The following is a 23,517-nucleotide window of genomic DNA, read 5'->3' as shown; positions in this document are numbered from 1 at the left end:
AAGACGGCTGCTTGCGTTGTAGCCGAAACGTCGTGAGAATTATTTTATTTTATTATGTTTTATTTTTATTATTTTATTACTTCCCTTCTACGTGACTTTACCGAAAGAACTAAGAAGATGAATCCCTGCAGTCACGAAAGCTTTAAATCGAAATACAATAATTCTCACGACGTTTCGGCCACAACGCAAGCAGCCGTCCTCAGGTGAAGAACGGGTCTGTCGAGAAGACAGACTCTGCCTCTGTCTGTGGCCGAAACGTCGTGAGAATTATTGTATAATGTTTTATTTTTATTATTTTATTATTTCCCTTCTACGTGACTTTACCGAAAGAACCAAGAAGATGAATCCCTGCAGTCACGAAAAAAGCTTTAAATCGAAATTCAGATGGAGACGGGCCACGTTCTTGAGGTAGAGGCACTAGAGGACGATGATGCCAGCAAGAGGCATCTTTGTGGTCGCTGCGAACAGCAATGGCAAGAGGCAGCGGCATGCGTTCCCGTGGGAGCACACGCACCATGGGATGGAGGGTGACCCCCATGTACAGCACGCACTGCTGCAAGTGGTTTTCCACCAGAGGTCTCAAACGGGTTTTGATTCCCTACCCGTACCCTACCCGAAATGAGTGACAAACGGTGCCTCACCAGTGACTCACGGCCTACCCGTATACCCGTACCCGGCTGCACCAGGGCCGGGTACGGGTAGCCGGGTATCGGGTAGGGTACGGGTATCGGGTACCCGGTTGCGACCTCTGTTTCCCACCCACACGAACGCGTCGGGGTGGAGAGCCCACACATCAAGAAGCACGACGCGCTCGCCCCAGGCAGGCAGCGAGGTCGGGACGTCGCTGGCTGCCTGAAGGTTCCGTCTAACTGGGCCGGAGCGGCGCAGGATCGTATTGCCTGTCGCTCGTCCCAGGACGATGGCAAACTTGATCAGGTTGTTGACGAGGTCGCCATCGACCAAGACGACTGGGACGAGCAGGCTATGACAGCCTCAACGCCCGATTCGAGAGTATTCTATTTGTCTTCTTGGTTCTTTCGGTAAAGTCACGTAGAAGGAAAATAATAAAAATAAAACATAATAAAATAATTCTCACGACGTTTCGGCCACAACGCAAGCAGCCGTCTTCAGGTGGAGAACAGGTCTGTCAAGTAGACAGAGTCTGTCTACTTAATATACTAAATCACAAGAAGAATTATTATGTTTTATTTTTATTATTTTCCTTCTACGTGACTTTACCTAAAGAACCAAGAAGATGAATCCCTGCAGTCACGAAAGCTTTAAATCGATATTCTATATGTATTAAGTGCTCTACCTTATAGCATTGATCGTTATCAACCTTTTTCATGTGTAGTACCCCAGTAATTTCCCTGTAATCGGGTAAATTGTATGGGATAAGGGTAAACGGTAGGGTAAAGGTAGGCTCGTTGCTTTTTAAAGCCTTTATATTAAGTTCACTTGCTTGCTTGCTTGCGCGCTTACGACCGTGCAAATCTTTCGGTCGTTTTTTAACCCACTTCCCGTGATCCAATCGAGCTGACATTTTGCACACAGACTCGTTGTGCGTGACAATGTATTTTCGTGGAAAAAAAAATTCCTAAATTTTCCACTTTTTAGGAAAAAAACAATTATCAACATGAATAAAACAGAGGGGACGAAAGGGGAAAAACATATCTTTTTTTTATTGTGAGTTTATTTAAGAAGTCTGTACATAAGCCAGGTTTTCATCATGCAACATGTAGCCCCGGTGGCCTAATGGATAAGGCACTGGCCTCCTAAGCCAGGGATTGTGGGTTCGAGTCCCACCTGGGGTTGCTGAGAAAAAGCTGTTCGTTTTGTAAAATCAAAAAGTCAAGTTAACGAATCTGATAATGAAAAGCCAAAATGGCGCTGTGCCTATAGAAGAGAGTTTTAAAACAGTGTTCAGTTATACTCTTTGGTGCTTTCGGTAAAGTTACGTCGGTATAGTGTCCATCATCAGATGATGATGATGATGGATGCTTGTGTTGATGATAGACGCTTGTGTTGAGCCCGAAACGTCGTGATTTATTTTATTTTATACCTACGTGAATTTACCGAAAGAACCAAAGAGTATGGATTCCTGAAGTCACGAAAGCTTCAAATCAAGAGAGTTTTAAACAGTGTACTTTGGTGACAATTATCAACATTGATAAAGCAGAGAATAAAAGGGGAAAATACATATCCATTTCTATTATTATTGCGAGTTTATTTAAGAAGTCGGTATATAAGCCAGGTTTTCATCATGCTACATGTAGCCCCAGTGGCCTAATGGATAAGGCACTGGCCTCCTAAGCCAGGGATTGTGGGTTCGAGTCCCACCTGGGGTTGCTGAGAAAAAGCTGTTCGTTTTGTAAAATCAAAAAGTCAAGTTAACGAATCTGATAATGAAAAGCCAAAATGGCGCTGTGCCTATAGAAGAGAGTTTTAAAACAGTGTTCAGTTATACTCTTTGGTGCTTTCGGTAAAGTTACGTCGGTATAGTGTCCATCATCAGATGATGATGATGATGGATGCTTGTGTTGATGATAGACGCTTGTGTTGAGCCCGAAACGTCGTGATTTATTTTATTTTATACCTACGTGAATTTACCGAAAGAACCAAAGAGTATGGATTCCTGAAGTCACGAAAGCTTCAAATCAAGAGAGTTTTAAACAGTGTACTTTGGTGACAATTATCAACATTGATAAAGCAGAGAATAAAAGGGGAAAATACATATCCATTTCTATTATTATTGCGAGTTTATTTAAGAAGTCGGTATATAAGCCAGGTTTTCATCATGCTACATGTAGCCCCAGTGGCCTAATGGATAAGGCACTGGCCTCCTAAGCCAGGGATTGTGGGTTCGAGTCCCACCTGGGGTTGCTGAGAAAAAGCTGTTCGTTTTGTAGACGTCAAGTTTATGAATCTGACGATGAGAAGCGATGGTGGTGTACTGTGCCGATCGAAGAGAGTTTGAAATCAGTGTACTTTGGTGACAGGAATCAACATTGATAATGCAGAGGGGGCGAAAGGGGGAAATACATATCCATTTTTAAATCCTTTATATTAAGTTCACTTGCTTGCGTGCTTGCTTGCTTACGACCGTGCAAATCTTTCGGTCGTTTTTTAACCCACTTCCCGTGATCCAATCGAGCTGACATTTAACACACAGATTTGTTGTGCTTGACAATAAACTTTCATGAATTTTTTTTTCCTAAATTTGACACTGTTTAGGGAATTTTATTTTAAATATTTAATTACCAATTGCTTAATTGTGACAGACAATCATCTGACCCATAGCTGGAAGCCATCTCAAGCCAGAGGACGAGAGGACTGTAGCCGCCCGTTTCATGATGACGCAAATGTTGACTAACCACATGGCATGAAATCCCTGCCCCCACGCTGTACACTGGAGACTATTTATAGAGAAGTTACATTGAAGCCGCCAGGTTCTTGAAAGTGGTAATACAGGTCAACGCTTGTGCCCTCGGGAATATACGGGGCATGTCAAGAGGTGGTCTTTCATTTTTAAATCCTTCATATTAACTTCACTTGCTTGCTTGCTTACTCAAGAAAAACAGAAATGAATAATAAAATGAAACCGATGCCACGCATATAAAGGATTTATAGCGAAAAACTTTGTTTTTACGGGTTAAATTTTTACCTTTTACCTTACCTGCTAAAGGGTAAAAGGTAGGGTAGAGTGATTGTATTGTGGTAGGGTAAAAGGTAGGGTAAAGGTAAGCTGTTTGCTTTAACCCTTTACCTTACCGTGCCGAGGCCTAGCGCTACGCCACCACTCCTTAGCATCGCATGCAGTCGATTCGTCGATTAATCGGCAAAGTAAATCGATTAATCAACCCGCCCAATTTCATCCCGAAACAAAGTGCCGTTAAGAAATATATCGCCGTAATTCGATTAATCGAATCGCTACGGAGGGAACACGTTCGGTTCAATCTATTTTAGACCAATAATCGATTCGCTAATCGAAGTAGCTTCTAACTCGTCGATTCTCCTATAAAGCGACGCGGTCGAACGCCGCCGCGGGCTCCGGGCTGGGAGCGACAAGTGCGGCCCGGCGTGGACACCGACAGCGTTGAATAGGTACTCGCAGACTGCGTCAGCTGAACGGACCCGGGTGTTGTGTTCTCCCGAGGCTTGTGTGTGCACCCAGCCTGGCACGAGTGCTGGGACTGCTACCTCTCCACCTCACCCCACCCGAGCCACCGCGTGTTGTGTCGGTGCACCTAGCCTGGCACAGGCGTCGTGGTGACGTCACCGCCACTTGGTGGCGAGTCGGGGTTTTTAGTTGTTGTACAGTCGTTGCCTCGGTTAACGTTTTAATCCGTTGCACCAAAGCCACCGTACAATCGGTCAAAGTCTTTATTATTCATATTCTTAGGTTTTCTTCGGTAAAGTCACGTAGGTAAAAATTTAAAATTAATAAAAGTCGAATAGAAAGTCTTTATTTATTTCGCACTATTTCGTGCAAAGGATACCATTCAAAGTGCTGTACAGCTAAAAAAAACATTGTTAATATACTAAATCACAAGAAGAATAAAAGCAAATTCAATATAAAACAAACTTGCATTATACTAAATTACTATCGAAGGCATATTACAAAAATAATAATCTTAAGTAAAAGCAACCATAATAGAGGTTTTGTGGGTTAGATCGCGTAAATATATAAATGTTGTGTCGTTAAAACCCGACACCACCCGACACAGCCAACCAGTGAGGGTTGTCACGTAAACAGAACGTGGCCAATTCGTCACTAGCACAGCACTAGTGTGTAGTGTAGTGTATAGTGTGGTATACTAGTACAGCACTAGTGTATAGTGTAGTGTATAGTGTAGTGTAGTATACTAGTACAGCACTAGTGTATAGTGTAGTGTATAGTGTAGTGTAGTATACTAGTACAGCACTAGTGTATAGTGTAGTGTATAGTGTAGCATACTAGTACAGCACTAGTGTGTAGTGTAGTGTATAGTGTGGTATACTAGTACAGCACTAGTGTATAGTGTAGTGTATAGTGTAGTGTAGTATACTAGTACAGCACTAGTGTATAGTGTAGTGTATAGTGTAGTGTAGTATACTAGTACAGCACTAGTGTATAGTGTAGTGTATAGTGTAGCATACTAGTACAGCACTAGTGTGTAGTGTAGTGTATAGTGTGGTATACTAGTACAGCACTAGTGTATAGTGTAGTGTATAGTGTAGTGTAGTATACTAGTACAGCACTAGTGTATAGTGTAGTGTATAGTGTAGTGTAGTATACTAGTACAGCACTAGTGTATAGTGTAGTGTATAGTGTAGCATACTAGTACAGCACTAGTGTGTAGTGTAGTGTATAGTGTGGTATACTAGTACAGCACTAGTGTATAGTGTAGTGTATAGTGTAGTGTAGTATACTAGTACAGCACTAGTGTATAGTGTAGTGTATAGTGTAGTGTAGTATACTAGTACAGCACTAGTGTATAGTGTAGTGTATAGTGTAGCATACTAGTACAGCACTAGTGTGTAGTGTAGTGTATAGTGTGGTATACTAGTACAGCACTAGTGTATAGTGTAGTGTATAGTGTAGTGTAGTATACTAGTACAGCACTAGTGTATAGTGTAGTGTATAGTGTAGTATACTAGTACAGCACTAGTGTGTAGTGTAGTATACTAGTACAGCACTAGTGTGTAGTAGTATAGTGTAGTATACTAGTACAGCACTAGTGTATAGTGTAGTGTATAGTGTAGTATACTAGTACAGCACTAGTGTATAGTGTAGTGTATAGTGTAGTATACTAGTACAGCACTAGTGTATAGTGTAGTATACTAGTACAGCACTAGTGTATAGTGTAGTATACTAGTACAGCACTAGTGTATAGTGTAGTGTATAGTGTAGTATACTAGTACAGCACTAGTGTGTAGTGTAGTATACTAGTACAGCACTAGTGTGTAGTGTATAGTGTAGTATAGTATACTAGTACAGCACTAGTGTATAGTAGTGTAGTGTAGTATACTAGTACAGCACTAGCGTATAGTGTAATGTATAGTAGTGTATAGTGTAGTATACTAGTACAGCACTAGTGTGTAGTAGTATAGTGTAGTATACTAGTACAGCACTAGTGTATAGTGTATTGTATAGTAGTGTATAGTGTAGTATACTAGTACAGCACTAGTGTGTAGTAGTATAGTGTAGTATACTAGTACAGCACTAGTGTATAGTGTATTGTATAGTAGTGTATAGTGTAGTATACTAGTACAGCACTAGTGTATAGTAGTGTAGTATACTAGTACAGTACTAGTGTATAGTGTAGTGTATAGTAGTGTAGTGTACAGTAGTGTAGTGTAGTATACTAGTACAGTACTAGTGTATAGTGTAGTATATAGTAGTGTAGTGTATAGTGTAGTATACTAGTACAGCACTAGTGTATAGTGCAGTGTATAGTAGTGTATAGTGTAGTATACTAGTACAGCACTAGTGTGTAGTAGTATAGTGTAGTATACTAGTACAGCACTAGTGTATAGTGTAGTGTATAGTGTAGTAAACTAGTACATCACTAACCGGTGTGTTGGAGAGCAAAACCCCGACATTCATAATCTGAGTTCGACGTTTCGCCATTAATTACAACCAACTTCATCAGGCGACAGCCAGATTTGTGAAGAAGTCTGTTTAGTTCCTTATATTAGTGTGGTGACCACACTAATGCGCTCTTGTGCAAAGTGGGGGGGGGGGGATTACCAGAGGTCGCAACCGGGTACCCGATACCCGGCTACCCGTACCCGGCCGGGTACAGGTACCCGTTTGCAACCCTGGTGCGGCCGGGTACGGGTAGGCCGTGAGTCACTGGTGAGTCACAGTTTGTCACTCATTTCGGGTAGGGTACGGGTAGGGAACGGGTACCCGTACCCGGCCGTGTACGGGTAAGGAATCAAAACCCGTTTGCGACCTCTGGGGATTACTGAGTCATTGTACATTATCCATGGGCATTATGCGAGCCCGTTGATCTTGTCCTTCCTGTCTCTTGTGTTTATTAAAATAGCCGTGCCAACGGTGATCCCTATTGAATGTGTTGCCCTTCATAGGCATTCGTTTAAACAATGTGTTACTTGATGATTCGCTTCCACGCAGCACTAAGGCGGTAGCTATCTTAACGGTTACAATTATTATTTTTTTACTTCAATTTCGATAGATTATCTAATTAGTCTTGGCCAGTAGTAGCTAGTATTGCACAGCACTTCAACATCAACATTAATTGAGTGTCCTTGTTGGCGCGCGTGTTCTGCTACTGCTGACAGTTGCATTTGGGAGTATTTAATATTTATCTGATGATCTTTTAGTCTCATGCTGATCATTCGTCCTGTTTGCCCAACATAACATTTACCACACGTGCAGCTGATCCTGTACACACCTTCTGTTGATCGCTTCAGCAATACATATTTTGTACTAGATAATAATTTCAGTATGTTATGCATCGTGCCAAATCTTACTCGGATGTTTTGTTTTTCCAAACATCTGGCTAGTTTATCAGTTACTCCCACAATATACGGTATGTTGATTCATCTTCTTGGTTTTTTCGGTAAAGTCACGTAGAAGGGAAGTAATAAAATAATAAAAATAAAACATAATAAAATAATTCTCACGACGTTTCGGCCACAACGCAAACAGCCGTCTTCAGGTGAAAACCAGGTCTGTCGAGGCGACAGCGTCTGAATGAAACAGCACCATGCTTGGAGCATATATTTAAGCTGGGTAGGAAGGGGGGGAAAGGGCGCCTTGACAAAATAATTTGCATATCAAGAGGAATTTAGCATATTTATGGGAAATGCAGGTATGTGATTAGTACTACTTATGCCCGTGCATTATGAAGGATTAGCAGCATCAAAGAGAGGGGATATGGGAAATGCAGGTATGTGATTAGTACTACTTATGCCCGTGCATTATGCAGGATTAGCAGCATCAAAGGGAGGGGATAGGGGTAGCATTAATGAAGGGAAGGAGTGTTAATAGTATGTAGCTGCAGTAACTAAAACCAACATGTAAACAACTAAAGTATAAACTACATAGTATCATCAGTATACTAAATATACTCTACAATAAGCTGAGTTACTAACAGTAAGTAATACATTACAATTCTACGTCGTAAAAAATATAATATGCTTCCATCTAAACTTTATTCTCTTATATCACACGAGTCTACACCGTACTATATACTGCCATAGACAGACCCAACATTAAATTATATACTGTATTGTAATATTACACTATGTATTATTCTACCCACCCTAATGTATATCACACTGCTGTATATTCACTATACAATTACGATACTATATATTACTTTGTACATTGTATTAAGCATATAAATTTTATACCATTTGTTATTATACACTGTACCATTGACCGTCGTGTGAATGGGTTCTTTGCTCCGCTGCAAGTTTCCTCCCTCTACTCTCCCATCGACATATTTCATTGCTTCCTCTTAGTATCTTTCTTTCGTTACGTGTTGTCTAATTTGTACGTGGCAGAGCCTACTGTACTAGCTATGGGTCTTAATGGGACATCAGGTTTGTTAATTTTTGGTAGCCCATAAAGTCTTGGTCGTTTTGAGACCCTTGGTTTGATCAGGTATTGCTCTTCCATTGGTATTTGATGACTTGGCAATGATTGTCGTTGTTTTACGGTCCGAGGTGCTGGTTGTTATATCCCCCTCCCTTTGATGCTGCTAATCCTGCGTAATGCACGGGCATAAGTAGTACTAATCACATACCTGCATTTCCCATATCCCCTCCCTTTGATGCTGCTAATCCTGCGTAATGCACGGGCATAAGTAGTACTAATCACATACCTGCATTTCCCATATCCCCTCCCTTTGATGCTGCTAATCCTGCGTAATGCACGGGCATAAGTAGTACTAATCACATACCTGCATTTCCCATATCCCCTCCCTTTGATGCTGCTAATCCTGCATAATGCACGGGCACAAGTAGTACTAATCACATACCTGCATTTCCCATATCCCCTCCCTTTGATGCTGCTAATCCTGCATAATGCACGGGCACAAGTAGTACTAATCACATACCTGCATTTCCCATATCCCCTCCCTTTGATGCTGCTAATCCTGCATAATGCACGGGCATAAGTAGTACTAATCACATACCTGCATTTTCCATATCCCCTCCCTTTGATGCTGCTAATCCTGCATAATGCACGGGCATAAGTAGTACTAAGCACATACCTGCATTTTCCATATCCCCTCCCTTTGATGCTGCTAATCCTGCATAATGCACGGGCATAAGTAGTACTAAGCACATACCTGCATTTCCCAGCTTAAATATATGCTCCAAGCATGGTGGTGTTTCATTCAGACGCTGTCGCCTCGACAGACTTGGTTTTCACCTGAGAACGGCTGCTTGCGTTGTGGCCGAAACGTCGTGAGAATTTTATTATTTTATTTTTATTATTTGATTACTTCCCTTCTACGCGACTTTACCGAAAGAACCAAGAAGATGGTTGCATCTCGTTTAATTTTAAGAAAGGTACCTTTATCGAGTAAATCTTTGATTTTATTATCATTGTCCTCACGGGGCATCACAACAGTTGATCGGCCCTTATCAGCAGCAAGAATTTGGATATCTTTATTTTCTCTCAATTCTCTTAAGGCTTTTGCTTCACTGAAGTTAATATTTGCTTTTGGCAATTTTCTGTTCTCATTAATTTTGGCATCCTCATGCCTAGTCATCTCAGCTTGATTATGGGGGAGATGTCTAACTGCTGATTTCAACTTCAGCAATGATCTTATCGACAGGGATTGTACGTGGGGCAACGGCAAAGTTAAGACCTTTAGACAGGACTGAAACCATATTGCTGGATAATTCAACGTTAGTCATGTTGATAACCGTTTTGTTTATAAAATATAAATTTTTAGTTGAGAGTTTGTTAGTCAGTCTAGCAAATTTGTTAATTTGGGAAGTGTTTTGTTAAATACATTATCAGCTGATTGCTGTGTAATTGTGTCGATTATACAGTAAAACCTTGGATTGTGAGCATAATTCGTTCCAGAAACGTGTTTGTAATCCTAAGCACTCGTACATCAAAGCGAATTTCCCCATAAGAAATAATGGAAACTCAGATGATTGGTTCCACAACCCAAAAATACTGTATTCATATAAAACTGATTAATACAAACTACCTTTTTATATTTTTATTATTTAAGTTTAATATAAAGTAATCAAATTAATTAATTAAATTGAATCGTGGCTGGTGTGAGGGAGACGAGAGAGAAGAGATGAGGAGGGGGGTTATTGTGCAGGACGACTTTTACTTGCAGTACAGTTACTAAAGAACAGTCACTACACTTGGACACAAAATAAAATAAATGTTTTACGCACACACTCGTGGTCACAACACTGTAGTAAACAGTGTACGCTCGCACGGATGTTGACTATACGAGTGAGGCACGCCGACTGCGACCGAGCATGGGAGACGATTACCCACAATCCCGCAGCGAGAGAGAGAAGAACTATTGGCTCAGTTGTGATCACGTGACGATCGGCAGACAAAGCGTATACTGTACGTACTACCGTACTCGTATTGCAAGACATCGCTCGTTTATCAAATTCATGTTTATTTCAGATTTTTGCTCGTCTTGCAAAACACTCGCAGACCAAGTTACTCGCAATCCAAGGTTTTACTGTAGTCCAGTGATCTGTAGAGACACTGCTACAAATGTTTACTTGTGTAGTGCTCAACTTCTTTTTCCGTCGTCACTTTTATTACAAAACTCTTCACATTACACAACCGAGGCTTCAGCGCGTTCCCTGCTCGCTTAATAAAACAAACCAGTGGACGCTCCACTATGTGTGACAGTAACTTTGTTTACGCTCGCTGGTTACTCTTTGAAACCACATTGTTCACGGTCAGTGAGTTTAGAAATGTCTTTCATATCGTTCTCGGTTATATCATATGGATTAACATTTATTGTAGTTATTTTATATTGTCGGATTCATACAGTGACTTCACCAATGACTCTCATGTATGATATATTTTCAAACATTTATGAATCATCTAATGTACCCCCGGTTTGGGAACCACTCTAGGTTGAAAACTAATTTCTTTAGAACTGCTTTTTGTGTTTCATTTGTTGTCGTTCCTCCCGCACCTCCGATTAGCGCGGTTGGCTACATAGGGTGCGAAAGAAGTTCATCATGCGAACGTACTTACGAAGCGAATCCCAACAGAACCTACATCTCTGCTTTATGGACCTGGTCGAGGCCTATAATATCCATCAACAGGCCAGGGCTCTGGGTTGTACTTCATCCTTTTGGGCTCCCTGACTCTATGTTCACAACTTTACACGGGCAGGCCTGGGCCTACATGGGGGACCTTTGTCTTTGTGTGGGTGCAGATAATGGAGAACTCGAAAGACGGAGTGGGAGAGGGATCAACCATGCACCGTGACCCCACCGGCCCTGACCCCGAACCCGCCGACCCTGACCCCACCGACCCTGACCCCACCGACCCTGACCCCACCGACCCCGATCCCGCTGACCCTGACCCCACCGGCCCTGACCCCGCCGGCCCTGACCCCGAACCCGCCGACCCTGACCCCACCGACCCTGACCCCACCGACCCCGATCCCGCTGACCCTGACCCCACCGACCCTGACCCCACCGACCCCGATCCCGTCGACCCTGACCCCACCGACCCTGACCCCACCGACCCTGACCCCACCGACGCTGACCCCACCGACGCTGACCCCACCGACCCCGAACCCACCGACCCTGACCCCACTGGCCCTGACCCCACCGACCCCGAATCTGCCGACCCCGACCCCACCGACCCTGACCCCACTGGCCCTGACCCCACCGACCCTGACCCCACTGGCCCTGACCCCACCAGCCTTGAGGTGGAGGATGAGGATGAGGGAGGTGAGGTGGTGGGGGGTGAGGAGGAGGTGGCTAGGGTGGGTGAGGTGGAGGGTGAGGTGGTGGTGGCTAGGGTGGGTTGAGGTGAGGGGTGAGGAGGTGGCTAGGCTGAGTGAGGTGAGGGGTGAGGAGGTGGCTAGGGTGAGTGAGGTGAGGGTGAGGAGGGGTGGCTAGGTGGTGAGGTGGAGGGTGGAGGTGGCTAGGGTGGGTGAGGTGGAGGGTGAGGAGGAGGTGGCTAGGGTGGGTGAGGTGGGGGTGGCTAGGGTGAGTGAGGTGAGGGGTGAGGTGGGGGTGGCTAGGGTGAGTGAGGTGAGGGGTGAGGAGGGTGGTGGCTAGGGTGGGTGAGGAGGAGGTGGCTAGGGTGGGTGAGGTGGAGGTTGAGGAGGAGGTGGCTAGGGTGGGTGAGGAGGGGGTGGCTAGGGTGAGTGAGGTGAGGGGTGAGGAGGTGGCTAGGGTGGGTGAGGTGAGGGGTGAGGAGGTGGCTAGGGTGGGTGAGGTGAGGGGTGAGGAGGTGGCTAGGGTGAGTGAGGTGAGGGGTGAGGAGGTGGCTAGGGTGGGTGAGGTGGAGGGTGAGGAGGTGGTGGCTAGGGTGAGTGAGGTGAGGGGTGAGGTGGGGGTGGCTAGGGTGAGTGAGGTGAGGGGTGAGGTGGGGGTGGCTAGGGTGAGTGAGGTGGGGGTGGCTAGGGTGAGTGAGGTGGGGGTGGCTAGGGTGAGTGAGGTGAGGGGTGAGGAGGTGGTGGCTAGGGTGGGTGAGGTGGAGGTTGAGGAGGAGGTGGCTAGGGTGGGTGAGGAGGGGGGTGGCTAGGGTGAGTGAGGTGAGGGGTGAGGAGGTGGCTAGGGTGAGTGAGGTGAGGGGTGAGGAGGTGGCTAGGGTGAGTGAGGTGAGGGGTGAGGAGGTGGCTAGGGTGAGTGAGGTGAGGGGTGAGGAGGTGGTGGCTAGGGAGGGTGAGGAGGTGGCTAGGGTGGGTGAGGTGGAGGGTGAGGAGGTGGCTAGGGTGGGTGAGGTGGAGGGTGAGGAGGAGGCTAGGGTGAGTGAGGTGAGGGGTGAGGAGGTGGCTAAGGTGAGTGAGGTGAGGGGTGAGGAGGGGGTGGCTAGGGAGGGTGAGGAGGTGGCTAGGGTGGGTGAGGTGGAGGGTGAGGAGGAGGTGGCTAGGGTGGGTGAGGAGGAGGGTGAGGAGGAGGCTAGGGTGAGTGAGGTGAGGGGTGAGGAGGTGGCTAGGGTGAGTGAGGTGAGGGGTGAGGAGGGGGCGGCTAGGGAGGGGGAGGAGGTGGCTAGGGTGGGTGAGGTGGAGGGTGAGGAGGAGGTGGCTAGGGTGGGTGAGGTGAGGGGTGAGGAGGTGGCTAGGGTGAGTGAGGTGAGGGGTGAGGAGGTGGCTAGGGTGGGTGAGGTGGGGGGTGAGGAGGTGGCTAGGGTGGGTGAGGTGGAGGGTGAGGAGGTGGCTAGGGTGGGTGAGGTGGAGGGTGAGGAGGTGGCTAGGGTGAGTGAGGTGGAGGGTGAGGAGGTGGCTAGGGTGAGTGAGGTGAGGGGTGAGGAGGTGGCTAGGGTGGGTGAGGTGGAGGGTGAGGAGGTGGCTAGGGTGGGTGAGGTGGAGGGTGAGGAGGTGGCTAGGGTGGGTGAGGTGGAGGGTGAGGAGGAGGCTAGGGTGAGTGAGGTGAGGGGTGAGGAGGTGGCTAGGGTGAGTGAGGTGAGGGGTGAGGAGGTGGTGGCTAGGGAGGGTGAGGAGGTGGCTAGGGTGGGTGAGGTGGAGGGTGAGGAGGTGGCTAGGGTGGGTGAGGTGAGGGGTGAGGAGGTGGCTAGGGTGAGTGAGGTGAGGGGTGAGGAGGTGGCTAGGGTGGGTGAGGTGAGGGGTGAGGAGGTGGCTAGGGTGGGTGAGGTGGAGGGTGAGGAGGTGGTGGCTAGGGTGGGTGAGGTGAGGGGTGAGGAGGTGGTGGCTAGGGTGAGTGAGGTGGAGGGTGAGGAGGTGGTGGCTAGGGAGGGTGAGGAGGTGGCTAGGGTGGGTGAGGTGGAGGGTGAGGAGGTGGTGGCTAGGGTGGGTTGAGGTGAGGGGTGAGGAGGTGGTGGCTAGGGTGAGTGAGGTGGAGGGTGAGGAGGTGGTGGCTAGGGAGGGTGAGGAGGTGGCTAGGGTGGGTGAGGTGGAGGGTGAGGAGGAGGTGGCTAGGGTGGGTGAGGTGAGGGGTGAGGAGGTGGTGGCTAGGGAGGGTGAGGAGGTGGCTAGGGTGGGTGAGGTGGAGGGTGAGGAGGAGGTGGCTAGGGTGGGTGAGGTGGAGGGTGAGGAGGAGGCTAGGGTGAGTGAGGTGAGGGGTGAGGAGGTGGCTAGGGTGGGTGAGGTGGAGGGTGAGGAGGAGGCTAGGGTGGGTGAGGTGGAGGGTGAGGAGGAGGCTAGGGTGGGTGAGGTGAGGGGTGAAGAGGTGGTGGCTAGGGTGGGTGAGGTGAGGGGTGAGGAGGTGGCTAGGGTGGGTGAGGTGGAGGGTGAGGAGGGAGGCTAGGGTGGGTGAGGTGAGGGGTGAGGAGGAGGCTAGGGTTGGTGAGGTGGAGGGTGAGGAGGAGGCTAGGGTGGGTGAGGTGGAGGGTGAGGAGGTGAGGGGTGACGAGGTGGAGGGTGACGAGGGGGGTGTGGTTGGCGTGGGTGGACTCGCTCTCGCCACACGAGCAGCTCCACCACCTCAACCAGAAGCTGCAAGAGACGAAGCAGAAGGAGGTGAGAGCCTCACCCTCGTCACCCTCACCTCGTCACCCTCACCTCGTCACCCTCACCTCGTCACCCTCACCTCCTCACCCTCACCTCGTCACCTCACCTCGTCACCCTCACCTCCTCACCCTCACCTCGTCACCCTCACCTCCTCCCCCTCACCTCCTCACCCTCACCTCCTCACCCTCACCTCGTCACCCTCACCTCACCCTCACCTCGTCACCCTCCTCACCCTCACCTCGTCACCCTCCTCACCCTCACCTCGTCACCCTCACCTCGTCACCCTCACCTCACCCACCTCACCCTCCTCACCCTCCTCACCTCACCTCGTCACCCTCACCTCACCCTCACCTCGTCACCCTCCTCACCCTCACCTCGTCACCCTCACCTCGTCACCCTCCTCACCCTCACCTCGTCACCCTCACCTCACCCTCGCTTCCTCACCCTCACCTCTTCACTCGTCGTCCCCAGTGTGCGTGTGTCGTGTCGCGGTCGCTGCGCTATGAACCCAGCGACCCGAGTTCAACTCACGGCCAATACCAGTGACGATTTTCTGAACCAGTCTTGGGCCTCCCCTAGATCGACTCGGCCTCAAATGAGTACCCGGTGCGGTGCGTAGTAAACATCGCCACTGGGGAGACAAAAGCGGCCGGGCGTGGTGCTGGCCACCCACCCCCTCGTGCGCCTTTCTCTCCGTCAGGACCACCGCTTTGCCCACAAGTTGCGCATGAGGCTCTGGGTGATGTCAGACGCCACACACGGGGTCAGGTGAGACCCTCTCCCCACCCTCCTCAACCCCACCCCTCTCCCTCCTCACCCCACCCCACCCTCTTCACCCCACCCCACCCTCTTCAACCCGTCCTCTCAACCACTTTGCCCTCCCTTCACCCCCTTGCCGCATGTTGAAGTTGGCAGGGGTGGTGCAAGGGTGTGTCCCCCGTGTGTCCCCCCCCCGTGTGTCCCCCCCCCCGTGTCCCCCCCCCGTGTCCCCCCCCCGTGTCCCCCCCCCGTGTCTCCCCCCCGTGTCTCCCCCCGTGTCCCCCCCCGTGTCCCCCCCGTGTCCCCCACCGTGTCCCCCCCCGTGTCTCCCCCCGTGTCCCCCCCCCGTGTCTCCCCCCCGTGTCTCCCCCCCGTGTCTCCCCCCCGTGTCTCCCCCCCGTGTCTCCCCCCCGTGTCTCCCCCCCGTGTCTCCCCCCCGTGTCTCCCCCCCGTGTTCTCCCCCCCGTGTCTCCCCCCCGTGTCTCCCCCCCGTGTCTCCCCCCGTGTCTCCCCCCGTGTCTCCCCCCCGTGTCCCCCCGTGTCTCCCCCCGTGTCTCCCCCCCGTGTCTCCCCCCCGTGTCTCCCCCCGTGTCTCCCCCCCGTGTCTCCCCCCGTGTCTCCCCGCGTGTCTCCCCCCCGTGTCTTCCCCGTGACCCCCGTGACCCCCCGTGACCCCCTCCGTGCAGGGTGGATGCGTGCGAGGAGCTGCTGGAGGATGTGGGGCTGTCTCCCTCCCTCCTGCGGCCCCTTCCCTCGCCCTCCTCGGGGTGGGGGGCACGGGGGTGCCGAGACCACCGGGAGGGAGAGGCGGGGAGCGGTGGCCCAAAGGGGAACCCGGACCCGCGGGGGGCACAAGGGTCTACGGGGGCACAAGGGTCTACGGGGGCACAAGGGGGTCGCGAGCATCATGGAGGAGGATGAAGAGGAGCCGGATCGATGCAGGTGAGATGGTGGGTGGGGATGGTGAGATGGTGGGGGGGATGGTGAGCGAGTGGGTGGGTGGGTGAGATGGTGGGTGGGGATGGTGAGCGAGTGGGTGGGTGGGGGTGAGATGGTGGGTGGGGGATGGTGAGCGAGTGGGTGGGTGGGGTGAGATGGTGGGTGGGGATGGTGAGCGAGGTGGGTGGGTGGGGGGGTGAGATGGTGGGTGGGGATGGTGAGCGAGTGGGTGGGTGGGGGTGAGATGGTGGGTGGGGATGGTGAGCGAGTGAGTGGGGTGAGATGGTGAGTGGGTGGGTGGTGTGGGGTGAGATTGGTGAGTGGGGATGGTGAGTGGGTGGGGTGAGATGGTGAGTGGGTGGGTGAGATGGTGAGTGGGGATGGTGAGTGGGTGGGTGGGTGTGAGATGGTGGGTGGGGATGGGTGAGAGCGAGTGGGTGGGTGGGATGGTGGGTGGGTGGGTGGGGTGAGTGGGTGGGGTGAGATGGTGAGTGGGGATGGTGAGTGGGTGGGTGGGTGAGATGGTGGGTGGGGATGGTGAGCGAGTGGGTGGGTGGGTGGGTGAGATGGTGGGTGGGGATGGTGAGCGAGTGGGTGGGTGGGTGAGATGGTGAGTGGGGATGGTGAGTGGGTGGGGTGAGATGGTGAGTGGGGATGGTGAGTGGGTGGGTGGGTGGGTGAGTGAGTGGGTGGGTGGGTGGGTGAGATGGTGAGTGGGTATGGTGGGTGGGTGGTGAGTGGGTGGGTGAGTGAGTGAGTGAGTGGGTGGGTGAGTGAGTGGGTGGGTGAGTGAGTGAGTGGGTGGGTGGGTGAGTGGGTGGGTGAGTGGGTGGGTGGGTGGGTGGGTGGGTGGGTGAGTGGGTGGGTGAGTGAGTGGGTGGGGTGAGATGGTGGGTGGGGATGGTGAGTGAGCGAGTGGGTGGGGTGAGATGGTGGGTGGGGATGGTGATGTGAGCGAGTGGGTGGGGTGAGATGGTGGGTGGGGATGGTGAGTGGGTGGGTGGGTGGGGTGAGATGGTGGGTGGGGATGGTGAGCGAGTGGGTGGGTGGGGTGAGATGGTGGGTGGGGATGGTGGGTGGGTAGGGTGAGATGGTGGGTGGGGATGGTGAGTGGGTGGGGTGAGATGGTGGGTGGGGATGGTGAGTGGGTGGGTGGGTGGGGTGAGATGGTGGGTGGGGATGGTGAGCGAGTGGGTGGGTGGGTGAGATGGTGAGCGAGTGGGTGGGTGGGTGGGTGAGATGGTGGGTGGGGATGGGTGAGCGAGTGGGTGGGTGGGTGGGTGAGATGGTGAGTGGGGATGGTGACGTGGGTGGGGTGAGATGGTGAGTGGGGATGGTGAGTGGGTGGGTGGGTGGGTGAGTGGGTGGGTGGGTGGGTGAGATGGTGAGTGGGGATGGTGAGTGGGTATGGTGGGTGGGTGAGTGGGTGGGTGAGTGGGTGGGTGGGGTGAGTGGGTGGGTGGGTGGTGGGTGAGTGGGTGGGTGTGAGTGGGTGGGTGGGTGGGTGGGTGGCGTGGGTGGGTGGGTGAGTGGGTGGGTGAGGTGGGTGGGTGAGTGGGTGGGTGGGTGGGTGGGTGAGTGAGTGAGTGGGTGGGTGAGTGAGGTGAGTGGGGTGGGTGAGTGAGTGGGTGGGTGGGTGAGTGAGTGAGTGGTGGTGTGGGTGTGTGGGGTGGGGGGTGGGTGGGTGAGGGAGTGAAGTGGGTGGAGTGGGGTGTGTGGGGGTTGGTGGGTGAGTGGGGTGAGATGGGTGTGGGGATGGTGATGTGAGCGAGTGGGTGGGGTGAGATGGTGGGTGGGGATGGTGATGTGAGCGACGTGGGTGGGGTGAGATGGTGGGTGGGGATGGTGAGTGGGTGGGTGGGGTGAGATGGTTGGGTGGGGATGGTGAGCGAGTGGGTGGGTGGGGTGAGAGGTTGGGTGGGGATGGTGGGGTGGGTAGGGTGAGATGGTGGGTGGGGATGGTGAGTGGGTGGGGTGAGATGGTGGGTGGGGATGGTGCGTGGGTGGGTGGGTGGGGTGAGATGGTGGTTGGGGATGGTGAGCGAGTGGGTGGGTGGGTGGGTGGGTGAGATGGTGGGTGGGGATGGTGAGCGATTGGGTGGGTGGGTGGGTGAGATGGGGGTGGGGGATGGTGAGCGAGTGGGTGGGTGGGTGGGTGAGATGGTGAGTGGGATGGTGAGTGGGTGGGGTGAGATGGTGAGTGGGGGATGGTGAGTGGGTGGGTGGGTGGGTGAGTGAGTGGGTGGGTGGGTGGGTGAGATGGTGAGTGGGGATGGTGAGTGGGTATGGTGGGTGGGTGGGTGAGTGGGTGGGTGGGTGAGTGAGTGGGTGGGTGGTGGGGATGTGTGGGGTGAGTGGGTGGTGTGAGTGGGTGGGTGGGTGAGTGGGTGGGTGGGTGGGTGGGTGAGTGGGTGGGTGAGATGGTGGGTTGGGGATGGTGATATAGTGAGCGAGTGGGTGGGGTGAGATGGTGGGTGGGGATGGGAGTGAGCGAGTGGGTGGGGTGAGATGGTGGGTGGGGATGGTGAGTGGGTGGGTGGGTGGGGTGAGATGGTGGGTGGGGATGGTGAGCGAGTGGGTGGGTGAGGGTGAGATGGTGGGTGGGGATGGTGGGTGGGTAGGGTGAGATGGTGGGTGGGGATGGTGAGTGGGTGGGGTGATATGGTGGGTGGGGATGGTGAGTGGGTGGGTGGGGTGAGATGGTGGGTGGGGCTGGTGAGCGATGTGGGTGGGTGGGTGAGATGGTGGGTGGGGATGGTGAGCGAGTGGGGTGGGTGGGTGGGTGAGATGTGGTGTGGGGATGGTGAGCGAGTGGGTGGGTGGGTGGGTGAGATGGTGATGTGGGGATGGTGAGTGGGTGGGGTGAGATGGTGAGTGGGGATGGTGAGTGGGTGGGTGGGTGGGTGAGGTGAGTGGGTGGGTGGTGGGTGAGATGGTGAGTGGGTAGGTGGTGTGGGTGGGTGAGTGGGTTGGGTGAGAGTGAGGGGTGGGTGGGTGAGTGGAGTGGGGGTGGGTGAGTGGGTGAGTGGGTGGGGGGTGGGGATGGTGGTGAGATGTGTGAGTGGGTAGTGGTGGGTGGGTGGGTGAGTGGGTGTGTAGTGGTGGGGGTGGGTGAGTGGTGGGTGGGTGGGTGGTGGGTGGGTGAGTGGGTGTTGGGTGGTGGTGGGTGAGGTGGGTGGGTGGGTGGGTGGGTGGGTGGGTGGGGTGGGAGTGAGTGGGTGGGTGGTGGGTGAGTGGGTGGGTGGGTTGGGTGGGTGGGGGGGTGGGGTGGATGGGTGGTGAGTGGGGGTGGGTGAGTTGAAGTGGGTGGCGTGGGTGGGGGTGGGTGGGTGGGTGGGTGGGTGGGGTGGGTGGGTGGGTGGGGTGGGTGGGGTGAGATGGTGGGGTGGGGATGGTGACGTGAGCGAAGGTGGGTGGGGGTGAGATGGTGGGTGGGGATGGTGAGTGAGCGAGTGGGTGGGTTGAGATGGTGGGGTGGGGAGGGTAGGGTGAGGGGTGGGTGGGTGGGAGTGAGATGGGGGTGGGGAGGTGAGCGAGTGGGGTGGGTGTGGTGAGATGGTTGGGTGGGGAGGGTGAGTGAGCGAGTGGGTGGGGGTGACGGTGAGGGGGGGGTGGGTGGGGTGAGATGGTGGGTGGGGATGGTGAGCGAGTGGGTGGGTGGGGTGAGATGGTGGGTGGGGATGGTGAGTGAGCGAGTGGGTGGGGTGAGATGGTGGGTGGGGATGGTGAGTGGGTGGGTGGGTGGGGTGAGATGGTGGGTGGGGATGGTGAGCGAGTGGGTGGGTGGGGTGAGATGGTGGGTGGGGATGGTGGGTGGGTAGGGTGAGATGGTGGGTGGGGATGGTGAGTGGGTGGGGTGAGATGGTGGGTGGGGATGGTGAGTGGGTGGGTGGGTGGGGTGAGATGGTGGGTGGGGATGGTGAGCGATGGGTGGGTGGGTGGTGAGATGGGGGTGGGGATGGTGAGCGAGTGGGTGGGGGGTGGGTGAGATGGTGGGTGGGGATAGTGAGCGAGTGGGTGGGTGGGTGGGTGAGATGGTGAGTGGGGATGGTGAGTGGGTGGGGTGAGATGGTGAGTGGGGATGGTGAGTGGGTGGGTGGGTGGGTGGGGAGTGAGTGGGTGGGTGGGTGGGTGAGATGGTGAGTGGGGATGGTGAGTGGGTATGGTGGGTGGGTGAGTGAGTGGGTGTGTGGGTGGGTGTGTGGGTGGGTGGGTGGGTGGGTGGTGAGTGGGTGGGTGGGTGAGTGGGTGGGTGGGTGAGTGGGTGGGTGGGTGGGTGAGGTGGGTGGGGTGGGTGAGTGGGTGGGTGGGTGGGTGGTGGGTGGGTGGGTGGGTGGGGGTGGGTGGGTGGGTGGGTGGTGGGTGGGTGAGGTGGGTGGGGCGGGTGGGTGGGTGAGCGAGTGGGTGGGTGAGCGAGTGGGTGGGGTGAGATGGTGGGTGGGGATGGTGAGTGAGCGAGTGGGTGGGGTGAGATGGTGGGTGGGGATGGTGAGCGAGTGGGTGGGTGGGGTGAGATGGTGGTGGGGGATGGTGGGTGGGTAGGGTGAGATGGTGGGTGGGGATGGTGAGTGGGTGGGGTGAGATGGTGGGTGGGGATGGTGAGTGGGTGGGTGGGTGGGGTGAGATGGTGGGTGGGGATGGTGAGGGAGTGGGTGTGTGCTGTAGTGGGTGAGGGAGTTGAAGGTTCAGGTTGATATTGTGTTGAACCAGAGTGAGAACTCAAGAGTCCAGGCTAGGAGTCTCATTTTGCAAGAGGGGGGGTGAGTGGCTGAAAGGGTGAGTGGATGAGATGGTTAATGGGTGGGGTGGGATAATGAGTGGGTGGGTGAGTGAGTGAGTCTGTGAGCGAGTTGGTGAGATTGTGAGTGAGAGAGATGGCGAGTAGGGGTGGGTGGGTGAGTGAGATGCCCACCAGATTTGAATCGCGAACCTTTGCAGCAAGCGGTCAACTCTGTGGTTGTGCGCACGTGTTTCCTGCAGGGCTACCGAAGAACGTTCCCCCTGGAAACGTTGATCCCGGGAACGTGAACACCGGGAACGTTGAACCCGGGAACGTTGAACCCGGGAACGTTGAACCCGGGAACGTGGACACCGGGAACGCTGACTCCGGGAACGTTGATCCCGGGAACGTGAACACCGGGAACGTTGATCCCGGGAATGCGGAAACCGGGAATGCGGAGGAACCGGGAACGCGGAAACCGGGAACGCGGAAACCGGGAACGCGGAAACCGGGAACGCGGACACCGGGAAAGTTGACCCCGGGAACGTTGACGCCGGGAACGTTGACGCCGGGAACGTTGACCCCGGGAACGTTGACCCCGGGAACGTTGACCCCGGGAACGTTGACCCCGGGAACGTTGACCCCGGGAACGTTGACCCCGGGAACGTTGACCCCGGGAACGTTGACCCCGGGAACGTTGACCCGGGAACGTTCATCCCGGGAACGTTCATCCCGGGAACGTTCATCCCGGGAACGTTCATCCCGGGAACGCGGACACCGGGAACGTTGATCCCGGGAACGCGGACACCGGGAACGTTGATCCCGGGAACGTTGATCCCGGGAACGTTGACCCCGGGAACGTTGACCCCGGGAACGTTGACCCCGGGAACGTTGACCCCGGGAACGCGGAAACCGGGAACGTGGAAACCGGGAACGCGGAAACCGGGAACGTTGACCCCGGGAACGCGGAAACGGGAACGTTGATCACGGGAACGTTGACCCCGGGAACGCGGAAACCGGGAAGCGGGAAACCGGGAACGTTGATCCCGGGAACGCGGAAACCGGGAACGTTGATCCCGGGAACGTTGACCCGGGAACGTTGACCCCGGGAACGTTGACCCGGGAACGTTGACCCCGGGAACGTTGACCCCGGGAACGTTGACCCCGGGAACGTTGACCCCGGGAACGCGGAAACCGGGAACGTTGACCCGGGAACGTTGACCCCGGGAACGTTGACCCCGGGAACGTGGACCCGGACTCATCCGCTTCCGGCCCCACCTTGTGCTCGGGGGAAGTTGTGGAGAGACACAGGGAGAGACACGGGGAGAGAGACGGGGAGAGACACGGGGAGAGAGACGGGGAGAGACGCGGGGAGAGAGACGGGGAGAGACACGGGGAGAGACACGGGGAGAGACACGGGAGAGACACGGGGAGAGAGACGGGGAGAGAGACGGGGAGAGACACGGGGAGAGACACGGGGAGAGACACGGGGAGAGAGGGGAGAGACGGGGAGAGAGACGGGGAGAGAGACGGGAGAGAGACGGGGAGAGACACGGGGAGAGACACGGGGAGAGACACGGGGAGAGACACGGGGAGAGACACGGGGAGAGACACGGGGAGAGACACGGGGAGAGACACGGGAGAGACACGGGGAGAGACACGGGGAGAGACACGGGGAGAGACACGGGGAGAGACACGGGGAGAGACACGGGGAGAGACACGGGGAGAGACACGGGGAGAGACACGGGGAGAGACACGGGGAGAGACACGGGGAGAGACACGGGGAGAGAGACGCACAGGGAGACGGGGAGAGAGACACCGCAAGAGACTCTTGAGAGGGTTACAGAGAGAGACGTGGAGAGCGATACGGAGAGAGACGTGGAGAGAGGCACGGGTAGAGACACAAGTAGATTTTACACCAAAGTAAGGAAGTGGAGAGCTTACAGACAACAGAGAGTGGCGGAGCAAAGGGAGACACGGGGAGAGAGAGACATGGAGACACGAGGAGAAGAGAGAGACACGAGGAGGGGAGAGAAACACGGGGAGACACCGAGAGTGCGAGAGACACGGGGAGGGACGAGAGACACGGGGAGATCAGGGGAGGCGAGAGAGATGCAGGGAGACACGGGGAGGAAGGAAGCCATAGGCATGGGAGAGAGAGACAGAGAGACACGGGGAGGAGTTGGAGACACGGTGGCACATGGGGAGGGTAGAGAGACACGAGGAGACACGGGAGGGGGAGAGAGACACGGGGAGACACGAGAGGAGAGGAGAAAGAAACGTGGAGGGGAGAGAGAGGTAGGAAGACCCGGGGAGGGGAGAGAGACAGGAGGAGGAGGAGAGAGAGACGGGGATACCCGCGGAGAGGCGGGAGACACGGGGATACACGGGAAGGAAGAGAGGCATCGGGAGAAGAGAGAGACGCAGAGATACACGGGGTGGTGAGAGAGACACAGGGAGAGGAGAGATACATGGGGAGACATGGGGAGA

General features: G+C 53.8%; 1 long non-coding RNA gene and 3 other non-coding genes across 4 annotated transcripts; all 4 read left to right on the top strand.

Moving 5' to 3' along the window:
* The first annotated feature begins 1,741 nt into the window (after positions 1-1,741).
* Positions 1,742-1,814, top strand: TRNAR-CCU (transfer RNA arginine (anticodon CCU)). Its single transcript has one exon. It is a non-coding gene; the product is annotated as a tRNA-Arg (tRNA).
* Positions 1,815-2,275: 461 nt separating this feature from the next.
* TRNAR-CCU (transfer RNA arginine (anticodon CCU)) lies at positions 2,276-2,348 on the top strand. Its single transcript has one exon. It is a non-coding gene; the product is annotated as a tRNA-Arg (tRNA).
* A 461-nt stretch (positions 2,349-2,809) lies between these two features.
* On the top strand, positions 2,810-2,882 carry TRNAR-CCU (transfer RNA arginine (anticodon CCU)). The gene has a single exon. It is a non-coding gene; the product is annotated as a tRNA-Arg (tRNA).
* An 11,660-nt stretch (positions 2,883-14,542) lies between these two features.
* LOC133360962 (uncharacterized) lies at positions 14,543-16,180 on the top strand. Its single transcript, XR_009757326.1, has 3 exons — positions 14,543-14,618; positions 15,310-15,377; positions 16,055-16,180. It is a non-coding gene; the product is annotated as an uncharacterized LOC133360962 (long non-coding RNA).
* The last annotated feature ends 7,337 nt before the right edge of the window (positions 16,181-23,517 follow it).

The sequence above is a fragment of the Lethenteron reissneri genome, chromosome 70 (genome assembly GCF_015708825.2).
Source record: "Lethenteron reissneri isolate LAM-NWPU_2019-01 chromosome 70, ASM1570882v1, whole genome shotgun sequence".
Classification (NCBI taxonomy): domain Eukaryota; kingdom Metazoa; phylum Chordata; class Hyperoartia; order Petromyzontiformes; family Petromyzontidae; genus Lethenteron; species Lethenteron reissneri.
This window is presented reverse-complemented; position numbering and strand designations above follow the sequence as displayed.